Here is a 25,578-nt window from a genome sequence, read left to right on the forward strand (position 1 = left end):
AGAGGAAGAACTGGCAGATCTGATCATACATAACAATGCAGGCCCAGTAAGTTTGAGGGGAGGTGTGGGGGGTGCTGGTGCGGGAGGTGGTGTGGGGCTGGGGGATGGGGGGTAGTGGATTCCAGCATGCATGTTGATAATTTTCTATTTTTAACCCTTGGGGGCCGTCTTTCATTTTCCTTTAATTGTTTTTGTTCAGAGCTGCAGTGTCCTCTTTTTAAATTGCAGCTCCTATCAACTCCCCTGATCAACCCCCTGTGCAACATTGCAAGCAGACAAGTAAACAACAGGGTTGCCCTTTTCCATGATGTAGTGCAGATGCTACAGTAAAACGGGTGACACCTTCCCACTGCTCACACGCACCCATGTATATGTATATGCACCTATTCAAGAGCAGTTGCATGACATTTCAAAAGTGGTGGCGACAAAGAAAAAGAATTTGAAAAAGAACTTTTTTTGGCCTTGTAAGTTGAAAAACCTGCTTAGTGGAAACAAAGGCAGCAGACAAATGCTCATTCAGAACAAAACAATGCATCAAGGTTGTTCCATCTTCCCATATCTTACATACCGTCTTCACGATGTTTTTGTCGAGCATGAATTTGAAAAACATATTTCATTAGACTGTCACTTATCTATGTTGGGTTTTATGTTAAGATACTTCAAATTTCCTTGTACACACCTGCTGTCTGTGTTCTTTTAGTAACCCCTTAATTATACACACCAGTGTCACATGGCAGCGTATACTGTCAATAACGTCTGAATTCCAAGAGAAGCTTTATGTATAGTAGGTAAACCTAACCCTTCAATAAGCTACAGTCGCTGACTTTGTACATGTGGCACATAGCGCTTTACTTTGCAAACCAGGATATTCTTCACAGCAATTCATCAGCTGACAAGCTCCGCTAAGATGTTTAGCCTCTCCAAGTAGCTTCGCACTGGCTGAAGATATGATAAAATCAAAAAGCAGACAAGTAATTACACTGTATAATAGGCAAGATTGGCATTTTCAAAATCATTTTCATGTGGATGGAAATGACATTGCATAGACTATTCTGTATTCACTGGTGCAGATAAATAAACAAGGCATGGAGAAGAAGGGGGGCATACAGAACGCACAGTACAATGGCAAGCAGGTCAGTAATTAGAAACTCTGTTTGCACAGTAATAATTTTAATATATTCATCAGGAAACAGAGCATGCCTAGCATGATAAAATCCCATCAAGGAACATATCCCGACTGCCTTAACCTTTTAAACAGACTGCCAGCACATTGTTGAGAACCTCAAAGAACTAAATAAATAAATAAAGACAGAAGTTAAAATAGCATGCAGCTACACCCATGCCTATATTTTGAAATTCCAACAATTACCAGCTTCCAGTCATTTAAGAACAGGGATATGCGACGCTTTGCTTCACACAATACTTAAATTCTTAAATATTGATCATTCCCCACCAGCCTTCCAGCCAGTGCTTCTGGAGCTTTTGGCCTCTTTATCCAAGTGTGAACGGACTAAAGCGCTCCACCACTGAAACACATTCAGCTCTAAATGCGTTCGGTTTAAGGAGCAACACATGTGTGTAACCTTGTTTGTTATTGAAGGTGGCAGTGATGATGCTATGGAAATTATTGCAAATTGCTTAAAGGACTCCTGACACGCAAAAACCTTGACCTCATGATGCCATTTCCTCAAGACGGAGGAATACGTAATTGTTAGAGGAATTTAAGGTGGAGCACAAAGGTAATTCACGATGAACAACATTTTTACATAAAGCAAAACACCCAAACACCACTGATGTGTGAAATACGTCATGGCTGAATGTATGCATGCACATTGTAATGCCATAGGGTTAGTGTTATCCACACCTACATACAGTAAAGTTCTATTAAAAATTAGTAAACAAGTTAAGCTGATACGAGACTGTCTTATTACAAATTTAAATAACAGAAACACACAAACAAAACGTGTGTTTCTGCTCAACTGAACAGAGCAGTTTAAAATAATAACCCTCTTTTCTGCAATGACTGCCAATCTATTGTCTAAGTTTCCTGGTTTCATTTCCCACACATAAACTCAGAAACTTACAAGTTTACGTGACCTCATTCAACATGAAACAACCTCTAATTACATGAAGTGGAAGCCGCAGCAAGAATACACTTCTCACTGAATAGGTCTCTACTTTGTGTCTTCTTGTCTGTATTTCATTCTGGCGTTTTGAACACTGAGACAGAAACTGACCATTTACTCATGCATATTTGACAGCACCTAGTAGGCCCCTTTTTGTGCTGTCACTTCTGGCTCCTATTCTCTTTTTCCCCTCGGAGAGGACAGAGTCGGGGGCTTGAGGGCAGCTACCTCCACAGTCCCGCTGTCCCCTCCTCGCCTAATTTTTGTTGTCCAGCCCTTTGAAACCTCAATCTCATGAGGAACCAAAGAATGGTGATCCATGTGCAACAAGTGCCGGTGCCATGGAAACCCCCATTTTCCCTGCGAAATATTCCTTTTTATCCCTTTTGAAGACCTGTCACCGGGCAGAGCAGGCATCACACGACCCCGGGCTCAGCCATGACAAAGCCTATATTCTGCCTGCTTCTTGATTGATTAAAAAAGACTTTTTAGTAAAACCATGTTAAAGGACACAAAAAGTGACACACAGAAGAAAGGGCCCTTGGGGATGGCCCAATCAAAAAGGTTCCCTGGTAATATCTCACAGGAAAAGGAACAATATCATAATCACCACAAAAGAAGGGTCAGGCCAAGCATGAAACTTGACAACAATGGTGATTACAATAATGATAGAAAAGTTTTTTTTACATTAAATTACAAATAGCATAACTGTATTTACATACAATTTACATAAAGTGTGTGTTTTGCAACAGTCCCTAAACTGCAGCTTTTATTGAGACATATCATCACCATAAAACCTCTGTATTCACACGGCTGAAAACTTCTCCTCTGTGCCTCTGGATATTTTATCGTCATTAAAAAACTGTGTGAACCTGAACAAACCGACTTCCTGTCTGATTAACGGCGCTCTGCCCAGCCGCTACAAACGACAGCACATTATCTCAGCATATTCACACTATAGCATAATACAGGATTATTACAAATGCCTTTTGCATTAGGTTCCTGCCACACTTGAGAGAAAAATTATACACGTAGTGTTGTGGTTCATGTGTGATATAGGATCAATATTCTATGCATCGGACATTTTACTCCACCAGTTGACCTAAGTGACAGACCATTTAAAACAGAGAGAGACTGGCTCAGCCTCTCCGCACGGCACCAAAGGGAGACCACATTATTAATTTATCTCAAAAGCACAGGTCGATATGAGAAGCCTATTGCTTACATGTTTTCTTTTTGTTGGCAGTTTTTTATGTCATACACAGTGGCGTTAAATATCTGGCCTCTTTCTGAGATTTGATAGTTAGCGTTTAACAGGATAGAGATAAATAATGTTGTGTCAAAAGTGTTGGTATGATGTCGGTTTGACTGCAGTAAAACAGAGAGACTTTCTCCGGCATTAAAAAAAAAAAAAGAACGCCGCTCCCGTGTCTTTGTTTCTGTCTAGAGATGAGGAGGAGATATTTACCAAGACGATAGGGAGGGCTTGGGGGGGTTGGGGGGGCAGAGAGGAGGAGAAGCATTAGAAGCGTCCACACATGAGCAATTAGTATTCCAGATCCTGATGGTTCTAAACACAAAAAGGCCTCACCAAATCCCCACGGCGGAGGTGTCAGACGGAAAATGACGAAAATCTGCTCCTTGACAGGGAGTCATTTATATTTTAGCTTCGTTCCATTATCTTAACGAATCCATCATCAGCCAATGCAATATTAACAGCAGAAAATCAACTCATTAGATCCAGGGGGATTTAATCAAGATTGCAATCATGTATGGGGTTCCTGGAGAGTTGGCTTCTTCTTTTTTTTTTTTCTTTTTGGTCCTTTCCACGTAATTGCCGCATCTCAGATCTTAATAAATTATTCTCGATCTGAGATTGATGCCTTTTTTTCCCCTGCCTCTCACGCCATGCACTCACTGTCTCCAACTATAATATTTACCATAAACATTATTATGTCATGGGCACACAGTTTAAAATGGCCTTTAGCTAACTCGCAGAAGTAATTGGCTTCTCCATTTCTCTCTCGTTTCCTTGCTAATTGCCCAGTGATATTGCTAACAGTTCACTCAGAAAGAAAGAAAAGGCCCCTTTTGCACAAGCTGAGATGGGTTGCTAGGATTTTTCAACCTTTATATGTGGATGTAGAAAGAATTTCCTGTGTTTGATATTGCTTAACAAGACATGCAAGCAGATGAAAGAACATTCCACTTTTGATATGTAAAACTTTATGTGAAACCCCGGCATCAGAGAGAAAATAGAAAGAGCTCATGTTTCAGGTATATTTTAGACTTGTTTCTCAGAAAAATACTTAGCAGAAAAAGAGCTGCTGCGGGCAGATAACTGTGACAGATAACATAACTCTTCAAATCCAAGTCAACTCTGAATGTTTTATCAGGCAAGAGAACAAAGACTCGGGCCTATCCTCTGACTGTGTGCAACTACTTATACCTGCATTACCACACAGACTTAACAGTTATTACCAACACTTAATTTGCTGTGATAAATATAGCTCATTTCAACAAATATATATATAATGGACTCAGGACTTCATAAACGTGTTATTGTTTCTCAGAGAAACATGTTACATAGCATCAACTGCTGATATACGTATCTTTGTATTACTGATACCAGCGCTGAACACAACCTTAGTAAACAAAACCAACCATCTCCAAGTGTGAGAGATACCAAAACTAAAAATATCATATGACAGGGCTGAAAGAGGAAAACAAGTCATCAGCTTGCACTGTTCATCAAGATGTGCCTATCCAAAGAAGCCAAAACCTCATGTGTATGTGTTATATATTTCTGTAATACTTCATTACATGACATGTCCTGCATTAAACTGGTTTGGTCTTCACCTGTAATAATGCTGTTATTAGAGATTAGAGATAAGCAGGGACAAGCTGCTGGTCATTAGCAGTATCCATAACTGACCAAAATAGGTTGCGAAGAGCTAATTGACCAGCTATTCAAACAGACAGACCAGGCAATCATACTTTCAGACCAGGCGTCCAGCTAGTAAATAAATCACGTATCTTAAACTCTTGTTAGTTTTCTCAAATAAATGGTTCTGAAATCAGTGTTTGTGAACATGAACAACTTGCCTTGAAACCAGAAAAATCAACACTCTTATCATATCATCTCTGCAAACAGCTCGGAGCTGCTTCACTATCAGTGAATAAGCTCATTTTCCCTTCAGTAACACTCACTTGCACTTTGTAAGAAACTCTTACAGCATGTCATGTGATATTTCCTGGTGCCTTCTATGAATTGATTTATTATTGAGACAGGAGAAATATTGTAAAAACAAAAAAAAACAACAACAACAAAAACAACTAGCTAGTCTAAACTATAAATGCAGTTATGTGAAAAGTGTTGTGGTTGTTTTGTGTGCACCAATTTTGAATGATCAAAGTAGACTCAGTACCATGCACCTGCCTCTTATTCATGTGGCAACAGGGCTTCTTCCCTCACAGACAGGATTAACTCCTAACATGTTCAACATGATCCAAAAGTGTAAAAACTGTCAAAGAGACCTTTAATCTGCCTATGGAACAAAGCCTTTTGTACAAGGGCTAACCTGACCTTGTCACTGTGAGTTTAACTTGCTGCCTGTTAGGCAATATAAAGCCCGCGCCAGCCCTCCCCTTCCACCCCCCTCCGTCTAAGTCCTCTTCCTTCCCTCACCACGCCTTCTCTCTCTCTTTCTCTCTCCCTACACATAGATTTGGGGGGGTGCAGCCACAGCACCAAATGCTGTGTTAATCCCTGTTTCTCTGAGATGGCCAATAGTAAATCCGAGCCCTCTGTACACCAATCTCGGACTTTTTTATCTTGATTTATTAGATTACGAGTCCCGGGTCCCTGAGCCCATGCTACACATTCTAATCCTAATCGGAATAGACAAGTATTAGCCCAGTTCAAGGGGAGCTAAACAGCAGCAGTGGCCAACTTTCAGTAAGAGGGAAACTACAAGCTTATAGGCTTGATGGGGCTTTTTATCCGTTTTCCTTTTTTCTTCACTTACATTAGTAGAATGAGTGTGTAATTAAATACATAAATCCTGACACACAAACCCTCAAAAGGCCTAAAACCACTGAACCTCGTCCAGTTTGGCTTTCTTTTCCCTGCACAATGAAGTTACTGAGCCAAGCCCAATCATTTGTATTTTTCTCAGATTTTTAACAGTGAGCAAGGCAAACATGAAAGTCCCATTGAAAACAACTGCAAGAATTAATTTTACATCTCAGTGAATTCAAGGCAGTGTTGTCAAATTATAAGCAACAGGGCTATGTAACTAATTTCCCTTGGTCCAGAGACTGTAAAAAAAAAAGTAATAAATCACTTTTCATGTGTGATAATAAATCGCATATAATTAGTAAGGTCTCTCCACTCTGTTTGCCTTCTGTGGGCAAACAGAGGCCACTGAAATATCACAGCTGCTTACATTGTTGTTGTCAACCTTAAAGTCAAATGAGAAAGGACAGCCTCAAGCATATTGTATATTGCTGGTCTCACACTGTTTCAACCAATCCAGCCAATGTGAATGGCAACTGGGTTAGGCTGGATGGAGTCCATGTGACACATGAGGCCAGGGCTGGGGAACATTAAGAAGTGTCTGCTTGTTCACTAATGCTGGTGGCAGCTGTTAGTCTGCCAAAAACTGCAGCAGCAGCAGCAAGGATATCCTGAAATACTATTGAAAACCACTAAACCTCCTCCTCGCTGATGTAAAGCTATACAGCTGCTCGGCGCCAGCACAATCACTGATCAATCTGGGAAAGTTAAAAATGGAGCCAGGTTTGTGGACTAAATCTACCGCTTTTTCAGCTTGGAGGTCAAACGATCTCCAGAGGGACGTTAAAGTTTAACAACAGGGAGAATTTTTCTTGTATTTGAGAAAGTTTGGTGACGCAGCTGTGACGGATGCAGCATATGCTTGTGCATTTACCTCAATTGTAAATGTGCGTTTGCGTGTGTGGATGTCTGGTCGTGTATTTCTGTCCCTGCATGGGTATATGTAGATTGTTCCGCCGCGGCACCACCACAGCACAGAGGCTGCCCCTGCCCACTGCCCTCGGGGGTGACAGGGGAACTAAGGGAGATGTGACAGCCATGTCTGCTCCCTGTATGTGTTTGTTTGCCCCTGAAAATGAGACACCGGTTTCACTCCAGCCCCCCTGGGCATGTTTAGCTCTGCCTCCACCACATCGCCTTCATCTGATACAAAGTGGAAGTCCACTCAATGTTAATATATATCTCCGCTGGTGGGGTGAAAGCGGATACATATACACATGAGGAGCATGAAGAAAGTCGATTGATTAATCCCTATACTTTTCCGTTTGAAACGTACACTGAAGATTAAACAGATTGAGGGATGAATTTTATGCATTGGTTGCTTGGTGCTACAAATCATAACACAATAGGTGGTGTCAAACTAAAAAAAAACACACAGCATGCTTTGTAGAAATGTCCCCATAGACTGGCCAATAATGCGTGTAAGGCATTATGTGATTAAACAAAAAACAAAAAAAACACTGTGATCCAGTGCTTTATGCCAAATAAAAGTGAGGAATGGATTTCCTTTGCTCTTTGTTTTGTCCTTAGACCTAAGTGTCACCAAGTGTACTTTGCAAGGAATATTCATTTCCTTAGGAAGGCCTCGTCAGCCTTGTGACCCAATCCATATCCATTCTGTCCTGTCTGCCCTCCCTACTCTCTGCCTCTTTTCTGTAAGTGGCAGATATTTCACCTGCCTATCAGTTTCCCTTTAAACGTGCTGGTATATGCAGGAAAGGCGCCCATATAGGGTCACTGACTGTCCTCTACAAAGCCCTCTTTGAAGCTACTATCTTGCTGGCTCTACCTCCCCCCTTCTTCTATCACTCAAATTACACTGTGTGGAGGTCGCTAGTAGAAATGGGTTCAACAGGGCTGATTAACTTTGATCTACTTTTACATATTATTGGGATGGAAAAAGTAAAAGTCCTGGGAGAGGCTCATGACTTAAAAGGCAAATCATAAATTCAAACCTCCTTAATTTATATTTACAACTGGGAAATAGTAGCCTCCTTTCATTTTCCTTCAGTGCCTGGAAAAGAGCCTGGAAGATGTTCAGCAATGTAGTGCATGCTTGACTAAAGAACAAACTGTATTTGCAAGAGTGTGTTTGTTTATGCGGCCCACAGCAAAATCCAGTTTACTACCAAATAATGGGAATCAGATCATTTCCATGCAGAAATGTGCGGCGGGAAGGAAAGCAGCTGCTTCAATGTGAGGAAGGTAGGAGGAGGTTAAAAGGAGTCAATGGAGGCTAAAGAGACAGCAGGTCTACCGATGACAGAAAGAGTAGCCAGGGACTGCAGTTCAGGACTTCTGGAAACCACATCAAACACACTGTGGAGCGCTGCCAAGACGAACACACACCAACTGTTGCAAAAAGAAAAGGAGAGGAGAGAGGAAGAGAGGGAGGGGGAAACAAACGGAAAAGGAGAAGGTTTAGCAACAAAATAGAAATGAATGTTAGAGGATCAGAGGAAAATAAAGATAAGAGACTCGGGGGGATTTTGGCTCTCTGACAGAGAATGAGAGAAATGGGAAAAACAGTGTTGTAGTGTGCTTTATATGGAGAAAAAAAGGCACTCATCAATTACATTTTACACAATGTCCTTGGTATTCTCTAAATATTGTAATTTCCCAGTTTGGGATCAATATAGTCTATCTATCTATCTAACCATCCATCTATCTATCTATCTAGTATGTGTGAATGTCTCTGCTTAATCCTCTGCTTAATTTCCCACTGAAAATAAAATTTGACAGCTCCCTCAGAACAGGTATGAACGTGCTGCTTTAAATAGAGCAGTATGAGCAGACAGCTTATAGGAATGTACTGAAGTTTGTAAAGCGGTGCTCCACAAAGAAAAGTTACATGGGGTTAAAAATGTTCATGATTTCAGCTGTTCTCCTGTGTCTAGGTCTAACATCTAGGAATATCTTTTTCCTTTTTGCTTCTGAAAAGTAGCAAACACAATGTTTCAGGCTGGATCACACTTCTGATGAGGAAGGATAAACACGTGTGTAAACTGGGAAGTAGATCCTTTTTTCTTAACTAACACAATTTATTTGCTCCGTCATGTATGATATGTTTTCACTCATGTTTGCACAGACAATCAGGAAAACAGGCCAAAATTGCCAAATGGCCAAAACCTAATAATTAAGAAAATAATCAGCAAATTAATCTCTAATTAAAATAATTGTTAGTTTTATGTGCATCTGTAAATGTGGTAATAACAGCTCCTGCATTTGGTTTGTCTGTATGCTGGTTTGTGAACAGAATGACTCAACATGAGTCGTCTTTCTGTTTTGGCTGAGGCTCCTGGGTATTTCTGCCAAATCGTACCCAGGAACAAATAGAATAATGACACAGAAAGCAAAGCAAAGAATTAACCAGTTTACAATGCAATGGTCTCGTTTTTTTTTCCACACACAGCACTATCAATGCTAATTTGTGACTGATATACTGAGTGTACTGTGAATACATAGCTTGAAGGCATTTCTTTAAAAAGAGAAATGTAAACCGCTCTTTACAAAGAATCTGTGAGAATCAGGCGGTGTGTGTGCAGAAACCTGGCCCCACAGCCTCAAGTCAGGCCTCATTCTCAGGCCTATCAGGAACCAGCCACTTGTTCAGAGGAGCACCTGACTAATACCCACTATAATGTCACTTCTATATTTGTATCCTGCTAATCTGCTCTCAGGCTCCAATCTTTTCCACTTTCTTGCAAATTTATCACTAGACTGAAAGACCGGTGCCAGATCCTAAGTGCCTCACCCTTTTAAATTAAATAGTGGCATTTGTGATAAAGCCACTAAATTCCTTATCTAACTGCCCCCGAAGAGTCTTTCAAGGCAAAGTGTCACTTTTCCTAAACCGGAGCACTTGTGACGCCATATACCCCACCCTGTCCGACCACCACACAAACACACATATGCAGGCATGCACACACCCACAGACCGTCAGTTTTCTTGTCCTTTTCAAGGACAGAATCAGGTCAAAAATAGAACAAAACACGAGTGAGGCATGCTGTGTAACAGACGACCACTTTTTTTTATCAAGTGGCTCCAGAAATAGACAGCTACTCTGCTTTTTCAGACACCAGTTAAATCTACTTACTGAACTAATTTGTTTTATATTCCGCTAATATTTTCCTCTTTAATAGCGAGACTGTCATTTGAGCAGGGACCAATTTCAAACCACAATATTCTCATATATGTGAGACTTAGAGGAAAATACTGTGCTTCACTATCAATTACATAAGAACTTATTTAATTACTCAGACAGGTGATGTGCTTCGATAAGCCTGAGGCAATGACATAAGATGGCTCTGTGTCTGTGCCTACATTGTCACTTCCACACAATTCTACCTGAACTAATTCAACTAAACACAGCATATGTGTCTGTTTGCAAAAACCTTCTTTTAACTGTTGTCAGAGTAAAGCGCCTGGCCAGCAGCTCTATCTTAGGTTAACTTGTCCTCTGCCTGGACTCAAAGGAACACTGGCTTGTCAATAAATTTTTTGTACACTTCCTTCCCATTGTGGATTCATGACCTAATAAGGCACTGTCTGAATTCTGGAGTTATTTTGAGTTTGTGTGATAATGCTCACTCTAACTTTGTCCCCCTGTAGAGATTCTAACAGGAGGCGAGTAGAGAGAGGCGGTTTGATTAGATAACAGTGAGAGCTTCAGGACTGTGATGCAGCTACTACTACAACTACTACTGCTTCTTAAATAATGACAACAATGTATGAAATGCATGTATATAACAATGCCACACTTTGCTTATGTGCTAATACAAGGCATACAGGACAGTGCAGTTGATATAAGACTTATTAACAAAACAAACTAGATACATGTTTTATTAGCACAAACAGTTCAAGTATTAGCAAAACAATATTATCAAACACATTCTGCAAAAAATGATATCTAGTGCTTCTATTTGCTCATTGCCACTGCCTTTGTTCTGGTGCATTCATGTATTTTGGCCTTTTCTTCAGTTTCTAATCTGTTTTTGATAGGGTGAGATGTGACTTCCTACCCCAGCCTGTTCCATTGTTTTCCTGCATTTTTGGAGGAATGAGGTTAAAACAAACTGTTCCTATGTAGAAGGTCAAACAACATTGTTATGAAACTAAGAAAATGAGACTAAAGGTAACAGCATGAGACCAATAGGGTATTCCTGTTCCCGAGCAAAGGCCCTGTAAACACCACTCTGTTGATCTATAATTAAGTGGGAAAATCTTCACTTTGGCACTGTGGGCTCCTTGCAGTGATACTTCCTCTTAATATCAGTCTCTAGTGTTTATTTATCAGTTTTCAAATTTGTACGCTGAAGGACTCCTTGATTATTTAGACAAGACACAGGAGTATTCTCCGGGCCAACGGAGTGAAATCTCTGATGCAGGGATCCAAGCAGGCAGCTTGCTTAATGCTTGACCCTTGACCTCTCCTGGGTAATAATGCCTCCATATCTATCCTCACACACGTAGCGGCAGAGAACAATCACATATTCAGATGCTTGGAGAGGTTTCACAAAGCCGCGTGAAACACTGTCGAATAACTGAGGGGTTAGAAAAACTTTCTATTTCTCTTCTCATGATTTTTTTAAAAAGCAATCCAACATGGCAGCTTCATCCAGAATATATGTTGCTAATAATATGTTGAATCCAACATGACAAAAAGAAATAAAAAAAATATATTTAAAAAAATATCTGTACATTTCCCATGTCCCTGTCCCTGACCTTTGTAAAATGTTTTGCCCTCCCCCTGAGCTGCAGGAAATCGGCATTTAGCACTTCAAGCAGCACTTCCAGAAATCCAGATTGCCCTCTGGTTAACATCTCTGGCATTCTCCATTTTCTTCACTTTTTTCCACACATTCACCCTCTCAGCTGTTCCTCCCTTTAGTCATACTCATTTCACACAATTCATAAAATCTGCCACAAAGTCATGAAAGCAGCAACTGCAAGCTGAGAACTGTTTGCAAAAAATAAAGGGCTCTCAGAATAGATAAATAAAATCTCTGTTATCCAGCTGCCCTCCCTAAATCACTCCCAACCCCTTCAACAAGTGGTCACAAGCCAGGGCAGAGCAGACTCTTTCAATATCACATGACAACCACAAAAGAGGATTCTTTTAGATTCCAAAACTGATTGCTCAAGTTTTACAAGTAAAAACTGGGCTGAATCTACAACTTTGAACATAATTACAGTTTGTCCTTGTATCATCCTTCCTGTTGGTGAAGTAACCGCGTACTGCACTGCATGTATTGCTGAGAATAACAATAGAAAAAATAAAATAAAAAAAACATTCTCAAAGGAGGGAAGTGGGAGGTTTTGTCAGGCTTATTTTCAGTCAATATTTCAGGACTTCGGCTTTTCTGAGAGAGGAAACTGCCTGAGAGAGCACATAAGCACCAAGTCAGACGTTCCCCATATTTCACTTATCCATCACAGTATGGGGGTTCACATGTGGAAGGAAGTTTCAATAAACTCAGAGGTTAAGCACTGTAAAAATCTGCTTGTTTTCTTTTTCATGTTTTGTTGAGTGAGACTGAATCCCACAACTGCACAGCCTGCCAAAGCGATTAAGTTTTTACTGTGTTGGCACTACTGCCTCAGTTTCTGCAGAGCGGTCCCAAACACTTCATCTCTGAAGGCCCGAACATACACTTGTAGCCACAGTGCACGAGCGAGCATAAGTTGCCAGAGTTACTTAACATGCTGCTATGAGCCTGCCAGATTTTCAACCAGCTGCTAATATCAGTGCATTTTAGCTCTTTTGGAGATTGATCAAATAAGCTCAGAACAGCCCCAGCACAGTGTAATGGAGTTAAGTGTGAGTGGAATTCAAACACCGTTCACATAAGATATGAATTATGGTACAAATGAAGTGATAACATTGTTACACTCTATCGGTCTTTCCACTAAACAAATATGGATAACATTTTCATAAGGAAATTCAACAGGGCTTCTCAAATGCTACTTATATGGTTCATAAATGCACTTTACAGAAACATTCTCCATCCAAAGGGCATTAAAACTGTTCGCTATAACATGCTGAACGCTATAGAGCCAAAATATCAACTTGTCTACCATTGTTAGGGTGTTTGTCACCAGGTACACAGTATATAAATATACATATACTATACACAGAAGCCACTGTGAAACCACTGGTTGCAGTGGTCAGACTCACCGAGACAATAAATCCACAGCCAGCCCAGGGATGGTCTCTGAAATCCCTACAATCAGGCTGCAGATAAATGGTATTTTGTGCTGACTGCATTGTCTCCTGCCTCTATTCTGGTAATCTAATGTGTGCAACATGCTCTTGGTCACCTTGACTTTGGTTGCCATAGTGCTCAACACAAACATATCCCCACCCAGAAATACACCAAATAAGGCTTGGGGGAAAAATCTCATAATCAGACGGCACAGAGGGAGAGGCAGATATAACCTTAAATATATTGTAAACAGGTCAAAGCTATTCCAGTGTGTACATACCCAGTGCTTGCAAGAGGTTACTGGTGACACACACGCACACAGTCTGGCTAATTAGTATACAACAATAATTGTCCTAAGCTCAGCTATTGTTGACTCAAAGAAAATGATAATTGCATGGGCATCAACAAAAAATAAATTGAAGTTCTTTAGAATAGAGAGGTCTTTCAGGACAAGTCTGTTTGTACTGAAAGTGACCTTTAAACACCTCCTCCAACACAGAGGAATCAGGCTACAAGAAGGCAGCCGTCCTGTCTAGCTGTCGACCCCGGCAGATGTGAGTTCTGAAGAGTTCAAAAGAATTCTGCATGGGGGCACCGCCATTTACATAATCCTCCAGATATATTCCCCTGCAACCTAATCAAATTATTCACAAGTCTAGCCCCTAACTATGTAGACCCCGCGATACACAGCCTTTCCATTACCAGCCTGTGAGCCTTAATCGTATCGAACCAACCAATGTCACTTTTCCCTTTAGAATGGCCAACAGACGCGGCAAACAAAGCACGGTTGTGTCTGACACACAAAGATTTCAGACAAACAACATCTTTCCCCCCTTGTCCACTTTGTTTGGCATTTCTTATTGTCCTGGGATTTTGTTTACTTTTGAAGAACACAGCGCACTCAGAGAAAGAGAATTTTATCACTGGAAGTACACAATCTTAAGACAATGGGACATTATGTTCAAATGATGCTTTCAAGGGAAGTTGGTTGTTGTAGTAATTAGCAGAGCAGAGTTAGAGCTATTGAGAATAACTTTGAAAGACAACTGCAGATGACGCAAGGGATTTCGATAATCATGGGGTTGGGTTCCCTCAAGGCCTAATCCGAAAAGAAGATAAACAAAACTGCTGATTCAAATACAAGTATGATTTATGCAATAACAGTATTTCCAAGCTTGAAAATATGGCACATTTTGACTTTGTAGAATTGCTGATCAGTAAAAATGTAGAATTTGTGGTATATTCATGTAATTTCCTTGTTGCTGCACATACACTCCAACCATTTCATTCCACAAATGAACCTTAATTCATAGACAGAACAGAACAGAATTTCACAGATTTTGTAACAATGTACAAATGTACATAAAACACAAATAATACCGTACAATAATAAGCCATTGATGTCACTGCTGCTTTATTTTCTTGGATGAAGAAACATCATCCCATTGTTAATCACCCTGTTGTCGCTTTGTGTTCAATCTGCTGCCAGGGTTAATGGATCAGCCAAAGTTTACATCCCATATGCGGTCAATTTTCAATGACTTCTTTTCCCACATTGAAATAAACTATTTTATGTCTCCAAATATGCAGATCATTTTGCTTAATGAAAGATGCTTGACGTCTCAGATCCAATTAATATGCAAATGCAAGTGAGGATTTATTTGTGACATTCTGTATGGGTGAGAGAAAACAAAAAGGCTTCTTAACAGTAACACTAATTGCTGTGACTGATTGTCACATATCATCATTCACTCTGAATCTTCTAAATACCAAATTCAGATAAAAATTCTTGCACGCACATGGTTAGATGTATTTATTTTTGTGTGTTTATTAGTTTGTTTTGTCGCTGTGCAGTGCGTTATGTCTTGTTTTGGCAGGATGTGCGCGACTATGCCATCCTGCAGTTCATCTAAAAAGGAGGGTAAATAAAAGAGATACAAAATAAATCTTTTGCAACAGTACAATTTATCACAAAGCAAATCAAATCACAGTGTATACAAAAGTTTTTGAACACGTCCAATCTGATTTTTGATTTGATTGATTTTTTGATTCATTTAACAATAGGATATTAAAACACATAAGGACTCGGGCTACAGAGGTCCTTCTTCTGATGACTCATTACGGCTTTTTAAAACAACGTGGTGAAAAAGGCTGCACCAGCACAGTTGTAATGCGCACATTAAGTGTCACATCTCCAGACTTTATGGCTTTAAGCAGTTCTTCCCTGTTCAAATTCCTCAAAAAGCCACTAATGCAATTCATCTTTGACGTGAGAAACCTTCAATCAGTGATGTATTTATCACTGTAAAATAAAATCAATAATGTAACTCAACTATTAAAATCCTTTAATGGATGAAGCAATATACTTAGCTGTTTGCATCATCCTCAAGCTTTAATGCTCCTAGGCACTATACAGAATGGGGTTTACATTTCAGGAACCGTAAAGCGTGACTGACACCTATTGTGACATCTCACATCAACCAGCAACACAACACTTCACTTCAACACAAAGCTACTTAAGGTTTTCCACTGACTTATTTGTCTTGGGCAAGATTTCCAAATAGCAATTACTGACCCAACACTGTGTAATGTGTGATACAAACACAGTTTAGTACATGTAAGCTACGTTTGTGTTCAGCCCTATATGAACAATAGTCAGAAAAACACCACCAGACTTGAGTCGCTGCTTTATACGCAGAAAAGGACACACACAACATGTTTTCTATTGGACCATCTTTAGCCATGTTATACAGCATTGGGCAGAGCAGTGATTTAGTGCATCCCAACTGAAGAACACTTCCGGGGTTGTAAAAACAACAATCAGGCTCTTTGGATTAAAAGGCCGTATGTCCTTTAACAACAACCAAAAAAAAAAAGATGCTGACTAGCTGTGGGGTCAACAAAATAAAATGATCCACTGACATCGCCTCTAATGCTTTTAATCTTTGTGTGATATCTTTATAGCTTCCAACCTTGCTTTGTAAGGCAGACAAACCTCCCAGCATGGTTCAGCGTTAGTTTAAAGACCGCTATTTGGATTCAGGTTTTATCTGAGAAGTTGTTTCGCCATAGACATGAAACTGTCAAAATCCTGATGATAAAAGTGGGGCTGCAATAATTTTATATTCATATTACCAATGTCAGTGGAGACCAAATATCTTTTTAAATTAACTTACAGTTCTTCTGAGATACACCAGCTCAGTGTTTGGTTCAAAGTTTGCCAAACAGACATAGTAGTGTAATTGGTGTGTTTTGTTGCACTCACACAACACACCAATTACAAACTGTGTCTTGTGTTCTACAAATAGAATTATATCACTTTTTTTGTAAGAATAGCATTAATTGCCCTAAAAAAAACATATCTTAAGACATATGCTTCACTTTCACTTTGGAAACCAGCGATAGTAAAGAAGAAAATTTCAGTCTGGATAACACTGTGTCACTATGTGTGACAATTTTCCAGAAGTAACTGTAATTCGCACTGATGTGAGCTGCTGTAGGATACAAGCCTGAATGCTGAAGATGACAGGGATCTCCGTGCAGCTGCCACTGCTGAGCTTTTTTCCCCCATGTACAGTAAGGTGACAGCTTATCAATGTAACTGACTAATGGTACTTTACAGTAAAAATCTAAACATGTGCAGCTTCAATTTGGCCATGGAGTCTTTGACTCACATCTGGTCAAATGAAGAGAGAAGCTCGTCATGGTTTTAGTATCAAATGACAAAGCTTATTTATGGAGACGCCTCTTTATCAAAATCTCTTTTCTTGTTTGTTTTGTTTTGGGGATTTTTTCTCCACAATGACCACAAACATCTGGGCACCGAGTATCAAATACTTGGTGACAGGTTTTGTTGAATTAAAGTTATCAAATAAGTAGGGTTTAATGATCAGGATTCATGTTTCCTATGCTGCTTCTGAATCAGGGAAAGTAAAATTAGATACCGAGACCTACATGTCAGCAGAATGACTGTACTGCACAGTACACTATGCAACACTAGATAGGCCAAACATATTCATGCCCAAAGCTTAACAAGACTCTGCAAAGTCTTGAGCAAACGTATTGCTTGTGTCTGAATCTGTCAGTGTTTGTGTGTGTACTTGATGTCTGTTTGCATGCCGACCTAGCCTCAGATTGCTGTTTGAGGATGTAATTGCTCTGCTCCTCTCCTCCTCGGAGTGGCCCAGGATGGATCTGCGCGGGCTGTTTAGCAGTCAATGGCCAGTGCAGATTGTAAACAGATCTCCCATGAATTGCGGGTTTAGCGGTTTTGTGAGTCTCCAAACAAGGTTCTACCGATAACGCCATTCTCTCCCTGACAAAATCAGCCACTTTGCTGCAAGGGTGTGATTTGAGAGGTGCCAGTCAATGTGATTGACAGTATTAATCCCCCACAGGAGCAAATAGGAGGAGAAAACAAACCATGCCCTTATAGAAAACATGTCCCTGCTTAAATCCTGCTTTGGGTAAATATTTCACCTATCTAAATGCACAGCCAAGAACAGTGGAGGTTATTAAGAAATTAAGCTGCATAATTGACCAAATTAATATTTAAATAAAAAACACACACACACACACAACCGCTATCTTGGCTCAAATGACAACCAAATATAGGACACAATGCTGAAGAAGGCTCAACTCCCTCACATTATACAACCCCGTGCAGAGATATAAAGGATGTACATACTCGTTTGGTTTTCACCTCATATAATCTTGAAGGTCGGCAACTTAAATGTTACTGTTTCCATTACTTTCCATATTCTTCCTAAATCCGTGCTTGATTTGTCTGCTGTCATCCTGATTAAGACCTGGGACTGTTGCACAGCTCTGACATACAAAGCACACTGTGACTTTTAAATTAAACATTAAGCTTTGCTGGCCAGTAGGAAAGCAAGTCATCAAGCATTAAACACACATATTAATTTTCAAAGAACCGCTGGTAATGGGAACATCTTGGAGACAGTGATGCTAACTTCCCTGAAGCTGACAGGGCCCCCATTATAAATACAAGACCACACTGTGTATGCAAAAAACACTCTTTTCTAGACATAGTTAAAACATGCTTATGCCTCCTCTCTCACAAAATGTACAGTAACTCTGCAATATAATGTTTGGCATGACGTCATGAGCCAATCCATGTCTAAACACAAAACTAATGACAAGAGTATTTCAATTTCATGGGGAACACTGTGGGAGCTGTGATAAGGCTGAGGACACAGCCAAGACAAACACTGCAGATCTGTGGAAACTCAACTATGCAATTCACTTTCCATAGTCAATTTGACAAGAGAAAAGTACAAAAAGAAAATTTTAATATTAGAAAATTTAAATTACACACTGAAATCTTGTCTCTTTGATAGTAAACTATTTGATGCTATTTGGATTGTTTCCAATTTCATAATTAGATTTCAGCAATTAACAGAGTACCTCTACAAAAGGAAAAGTGGCATCTTGGTCGTATCATCATATTCACTGTTACCTCAACAAATTACAGTCGTTCTATCAGTAACTTGCAAAAACCGCTGAAACTAAAAATAATATTTTTTTAGGTTATTTAATTAAACTGATGAATTACTCAATTACTCAAAAACACACTTTTCATTGTTTGCATATCAACTGATCAACGGCTAACACCCTAAAGAGCTAACACATGACAGCTAGTGCTGCTTAAATTAAAAGAAACTGTTTTAAGTATGACAGTAAACAAGTAGCAGAAAAAGAAAAGCCTTCACATGCAAGAAAGTGTAGCCAGCAGACGTAAGGTTTTCTGACGTAAAAATGGCTAGGAATAATAATCAATCATTAAAACTGCAATGCTAACGGATTTATACATTAAACAAGCTGTAGCTTTTATACTTTGCACTGGCAAAGATAATACTTAAATTAAGCATATTTTTTTCTTTCCGTTAGATAATGTGACATGTACGTATTTCACCATCTGCCCCTATGCATGATGGTCTACATGTAGACTATTTGTGCGCAGTTCAAGCACAGACTGTATATTGTCTGTGCATGTGCAAACACATCAGCCTATACAAACAGCAGAATAACATTTATGTCATTTTCAGGGGTATACTGTATGTTGTTCTTCTGTGATGTGACTCATTGTCAAAGCAAACGTGAATACACACTTTCATTAAAGTGAATGAACAAGCTGCAACATCGCACAATAAATCAAAAACAATAATAGCTTTGCGCTAAAAGCAACAACGTTACTGAGCTTGCTTACGCTGATTATGCCCAGCTGACTTTGAGGACTGCCACCTACTGATAGAGGTATTTTATATTAAACGCATACAGTCGTCACACTATTTTCAGCGATCAGCGAGAACACAGCAGCACATACTCCATCATTTTTTCCTTACAAACGATGTGAAAATGGACCATTATGGCAAGGAACAAAGAGGATAGGCCCCATGTTAGAGCTAACCCTTCACTGATGTCCTGGTGACTCGGCCAACCACTCTCCCAAGGCCTACTCCTTGATTAAATGCATAATCCACTACTCCCCATCCCCAATGATTTAGTGTGCCTTTAAATCAGCTTGCGCACACATAAAAACCTCAAATAAAAATCACCAAGAAAAACCATTGCACTCTAACTGTTCTATTAAAATGATACCCAGCCCAGCCTTTCTTCTCTGCAATACCGTTTATTCCACATGAATGCATATCTTCATTTTTTTCATAGGTATGCATATAAAATATTTAAAGTTTAAAATGTCACCGTTGAAACATCAAATGCAAGAGTCTCTCATTAATCAGCAAGGATGGAGGTTCTCTTTTAAGGTTATAACCCTTTGAAAGAGCAAAAATTACATTTTTGACCTTGAAGATGAGACAAACTCATAAACGTAAAATAATTTGCAGTTTAAAGGGGAAAGAGATATCGGTTACCTCAGCCAGCAGTGCTCTGGGTTGTCAGGGAGAGACCAAACAAGTCTCATTTTCATATTTACATCCAAGCTGTTGAGATTAATTTGAAATCACATCAAGAAAAAAAAGAAACAAAACTCAGAGAAAACATCAAAAGGGGCAACTGTCAAACTTTCAAATCCATGTGGGCCAAGCTATCTCCAACGTGTGAAACGCAGACTTTTTTCTTGCAGTTTTATTAAATGGTGCATGACATTTTCATTACTCAAGGAAATTAAATTGACTAATTTTCTTACAAGCCCTGTACGTCTGCTATTTTAGGGAGGTGCACGGAAGAGAGCAATTGTTTCAACACCTACACAAAAGAAATGCAGACATGCATGTGCTCTCAGAAGAAAAGTGATTTCAAAGCCTTATCGGAAATTTGTTCCTTAATGAGGGAATTTAGGGTTTTGATCTTTTTCCAAGTAATTGGGTTTTGATCTTGATGCCTGTGTACTGATTCCTGTTCATTCACAAGAATTACAGGAATATAAACAAACGCATGAACAAGATTTATAATAAAAGCTAAAGCCTCCATCCCTAAATAGTTTGTTACATCTGGAACTGATTACCCTTATGTGATGTTCACAGTTTTTAAATATATCCCTATATACTTTGCCCAGGATATAATGAGACTATAAAAGAGAGATGAGAACTGCTCACCGAGACACATCAAGTCAAACTGAATGTAGAGAATCCTTCAATTTACTGTAGTTTAAGATCATAATCCCCCCAAAAAAGAAAAGAAAATGATCCTTTATTAAAAAACAAACTTCAAACACCCATCCTTGGACTTCCTTTAAAATCAGCTTTGGTCGTGTTATTAATTTTGTGGTTTGGTTAAACATATTCTCTCTTACTGGTATGCATCCTAACATACAGCACTTAAAGGGAAATCAAAAAAGAACATCTTCACGTACTTAAGTGCATCAAGAGATTTGGGTCCATGCGAGTGAAAAAGGTTTAGTGCAGAGAGACTGAAGCTTTGCTCTGACACAGTGGGGATGGCTGAGGAAAATATGGAGTCAGCCAGGACCTCGACATTGCCCCTCCTCTGGAGATGAAAAGCCTGATTACCTTCACCTCTCAGGGGTGTAAGCCACATGGCTGACAACATCATTGGAAAATAGACTACTGAGCTCCTTTGGGCCCTATAACAGCTTACATTTAATGTGGGGGGGAAATTCACACTAAAAAGGAGGTGACACCACAGCTATACTCTCATATTGTTAAATACATTATGAAGGAAACCACTGATTTCTTGTTGTTTGTTGTCAAGCAGTGCAAGGGATAAAATACACTGACGTAAACTGGCTGGTGTTTTAAGTTAAAAAGCATTGTTGGAGTAATGCAGATGTGACTTACTAATGACAATGTAAACACCCCTGCCTGTATTGATGACCTCTCCCTGTCAAAACAAAATAATGTATCACATGCTGGAGGAAATTTGTAACATTTTAGTTACACTGTGGTTGACTCGCAATTCAATTTACCACTCACTGCACTGGAATTATCTGAATAATGTATCTCTGAAAGCTTTTAAACAGACACCCTTGGTAATTTCAGAAAAGAGTTTTGCTTCATTCTGATCACAAAAGACGCTGCTCAGAAATGACAGAAGTGAATACAAAGAAGTTTGAAGCAATAAAAATAAAGAAGTTTGAAGCAATAAAAATAATCTAAACCAATTGGTAATAGTTTTCTCAAGTTCTCCACAGAGTATCTGTGACACATTTCAAATACCGTTGGATGAAAAATAGTGATTCCAAAATGATATCCCACTAATCCTTTGATGAATAAGCTGGAACCCTCTGTGTGACCTCTGTTCATCAACAGCAACCACAATTTAGTGGCTGCCTGAACTCTATTTCAAAGGTTACTGAATTAACTTAAAATTACTTACAATGCCATTAAGACGATGAGGTCTTTTGTTGTGGCTGTAAATTAATTTGAAACCTCAGCAATTTGAAATATTCTGAGACATGTCAGGGGGAAATAAGAAAAAAGAATGGCAGAAGTGAGGCTTTCTCAATGCTTTTGGCTTGGCAAATGCTTGTCTTGAATGATGAGAAAAAGAAATTGGGCTTAACTAGAAACATATGGTATTCCACTGGAGAGGAAGCCTTCGTAAGAGGATCATGGCTGTGTAATAAACGGAGACAGGAAAAGGGCACGTGTGGCGGTTTGGGTGGATGAGGAGTTTTTCTAAGGCGAGATGGAGCCAAAGTCTTTTTTTGTAAAGCTGTAGTGGAGACTCACTCAACCCCTCTTGATCGGGGCACAGAAAACTGGAACACAGACAGAAAAAACACACGCACGCACACACACAGTGATCCACAGAAAGGCTATGGAGGCAGAAAAGTGACTTTCTCACTATGCCTTATTTCTTATGTGTCTGAAATTGTCACTATCAGATTGGATGCTGAACCCTGTGTAATTTTGTCATGGACCTCCTCATCTTGGCTCTATGTTCTCCTTGACATAACTGCTAGTAAGACATTATCCCAGTTAAATCACTGCACCCCAGATAAAGAATTATACTACCACGTTTTGCACAGTACAGTAAGAAGATTGACTCTGCGTGTTTTCGTGTTCTCAGTTTTTCAATTGAAATTTCAAGTCAAAACTAAACCTAAAAATACACAATTTAAAAATCTCACAGATATTTTTTGAGCTCTGTTTGCATTTTCTCAAGTCTATGAAAAATCATTCTATAATATTCAAGCAGTAACCTGAATTGTTTTTGGGCTACCATCCTGCTCATTTGTACGTGTTGTGCACTGGGGCATGCGCCTGTGCTGTAATCACAACAACAATCTTTTACAGACTGCCCATAATTAGAAAAGCTCCTCTCCAAACCAGCTCCATGTTAAGAGCATGATTGCAGCCATATTGAGCAGTAATTTGTACGATGTGGACGTGGGTGCTGTGTGAGGGGAGAAGTCTGATTGTTTAATGCCACTTTTATTAGGCCTGGCTAACCCACCTCACTCAAACTAAGCACATGGACCTTTGGTTCAGAATGGGAAAAGAGTCTCTGTATTGCATCATGGTGAAACAGACATCAAGCTCATTCAACAACAAAAAAGAGGTGCTGTGGGGGGGGGCAGAACCACCAGGCTTTGTGTCCTCAATAACCCCAGGAGACCCATCATGGATGCTAATGGAATCACTTGCCCTACTATTATACAAAAACCTAAACATCACCTGGCTGTCTGTGTGTAAAGAACAGATGCACTCATTATTATTCCACCAAGCTTATCAAGGCCATGAAAATGACCAATAAAAAGTGTCCTGTTACTGTACCACACAGCATTTATTCTCTGTTGTGATGTTCATATTATTGTCTTTTTGAACCTGGACAGAGCTGTGCAACTTAATCACGACCTCTGATACGCTTAGACTCCACCTTTTCACAGCAGCCTGTTAGTAAGGAAGTCAAGATGTCTTTGAGCCACTTTTTTCCCTGTCCTTCTACACATACACACATTTCTCAATGATAGTTATACATTTTAGTTATTTGAAATGTGTAAACTCCATTCATTTTCAGGTTTATAAGACACTGTATGAAGAAACCATTATGGATTTTTGTGCTTCAGTGAAGTTCAGAAACAGAGGGTGTTTGTTGATACGTATTTCGCACTCTCTGATGATATTTCAGTTGCTTCTATTATACAGTGGTCTCACCCTGCTGTGTGAGTGTAAACCTTTTTTATGGGGTGAGGTTTAGGGTCTGGATTTTGACTCATTATCAAAAAATCAAAAAGCTTCACACAAGAACATGTCAAACCTTGCTGTGGATGTATTTTGATTTTCTCTCAAATCCTTTCTTCCACATAGTCTTATCCCTCCAGTCCCTTTGTGACAAGCCCCTCTCTGTCCCCTCTATGTATGCATATAGTGTAACATAATCTGGTCATTAATTGATGCAACTAAAACGACTGATACACCAATGTCTGACTTGTGTTGATGTGTTAAAATTGATGCAGTAGTACCAAGTACCTTCTTTTTGTTTATTTCATGTGTATGTATTCCTGACACCTACACCACAACATCATCCCACCTTACATTAACACAACTCAGTTTGCTTGGAGATAAAGTTGCTTCAATCTAACAGTTGCTAATGTAGCCCCAGGTCTCCGGCCTTGAGCAAAGGCTAACTCAACTCAATACTATTATTCCATTTTTAAATTGACTCAAGTGATATCAATGGGGGCTGGACCTCATCCAGCTTCCTGTAGAGCAACAACAGGCTTTATGCAACTTTTTCCTCATATGTAGACATAGAATTGTATTGTCTCTGGAGCTCCATTTTGTTTTTAGTTTAACATTTAGTAAAGATTATTGTACCAAAGACTAAACAATTAGCCAACAGAGCTTAAGATGCCCCCGGTGAACTTTAACAAAAAGTGAATTCTTTGCCTGCATAATCAACAAATGTATCAACAAGTAAATCTACTGATTTTCTACAAACTATACATCAGAGCCCCAAAAGAAGAATAAATATAAAAGATACTGTTTATACAGAACAAAACCCATAACAACATAAAAGTGAGTTCTGGAGCATATCAAATGTAACATGAACAAGCTGTTTACCAGATGGGGAGTTAAGTACCTCTTTATAACGCTACATCAATTGATAATTTTTTGTTTAAAGACAGACATTCCAAAACTACCAATCCCACAGTGCCGGCATAGGAAACTAAAAAAGACTTAAATAGAGTGGTGAGACCAGGCAGTTGATGGACTATCAGCAAAGGTATGAAAGAATTTCGCTTTCACCCACCATAATTACTGCTGCCAATCCAGAGCGATTTTATAATTCCAAAATCCTGACACTTCACAAAGACTCTATAATTGCATTAGGATGGCCTTTCACACCTCAAAGGTCTATTAATTATTTTTCCCAAGGACCTGTCCTGAAATATATCTCTTTTTTTCCTGAAAGCCACCTCATGAGAGGATGTGGAATTTTTCATGAAAACACGAAAAATATCCACTTGAGATCACTGTGCACTCTCCTCTCTTTTCTGCCCTCAAAAACATCCCAGAATAGAGCAATGATGTGGTGCTAAGTACACAGTGAAGCTTGAAGAATTTCAGAAATGGAAAGAGAGATGACGGTTTCAAGTCCAACAGGCTAATGTTAAGGGGGCTAAAAGTCAACTGCAGTATGAACTCTCATGAGTAGGAATGAAACCTGATTTGCTTGGCAGCGTAATTGGGTGACTTTCACTGACAATAATCCTAAA

The 25,578-nt window shown here is 39.4% G+C and overlaps 1 protein-coding gene across 1 annotated transcript in view; it reads right to left on the reverse strand.

The window, feature by feature from the left end:
• Window positions 1-25,578, reverse strand: part of casz1 (castor zinc finger 1) — a 166,671-nt gene that overhangs the window by 94,876 nt on the left and 46,217 nt on the right. The window contains exon 4 of the mRNA XM_083976137.1: window positions 8,462-8,556. The gene's annotated coding sequence lies outside the window, so the exon portion shown is untranslated. The remainder of the gene's footprint in view (window positions 1-8,461; window positions 8,557-25,578) is intronic.

This window comes from Trachurus trachurus (assembly GCF_905171665.1).
Source record: "Trachurus trachurus genome assembly, chromosome: 7".
NCBI lineage: Eukaryota > Metazoa > Chordata > Actinopteri > Carangiformes > Carangidae > Trachurus > Trachurus trachurus.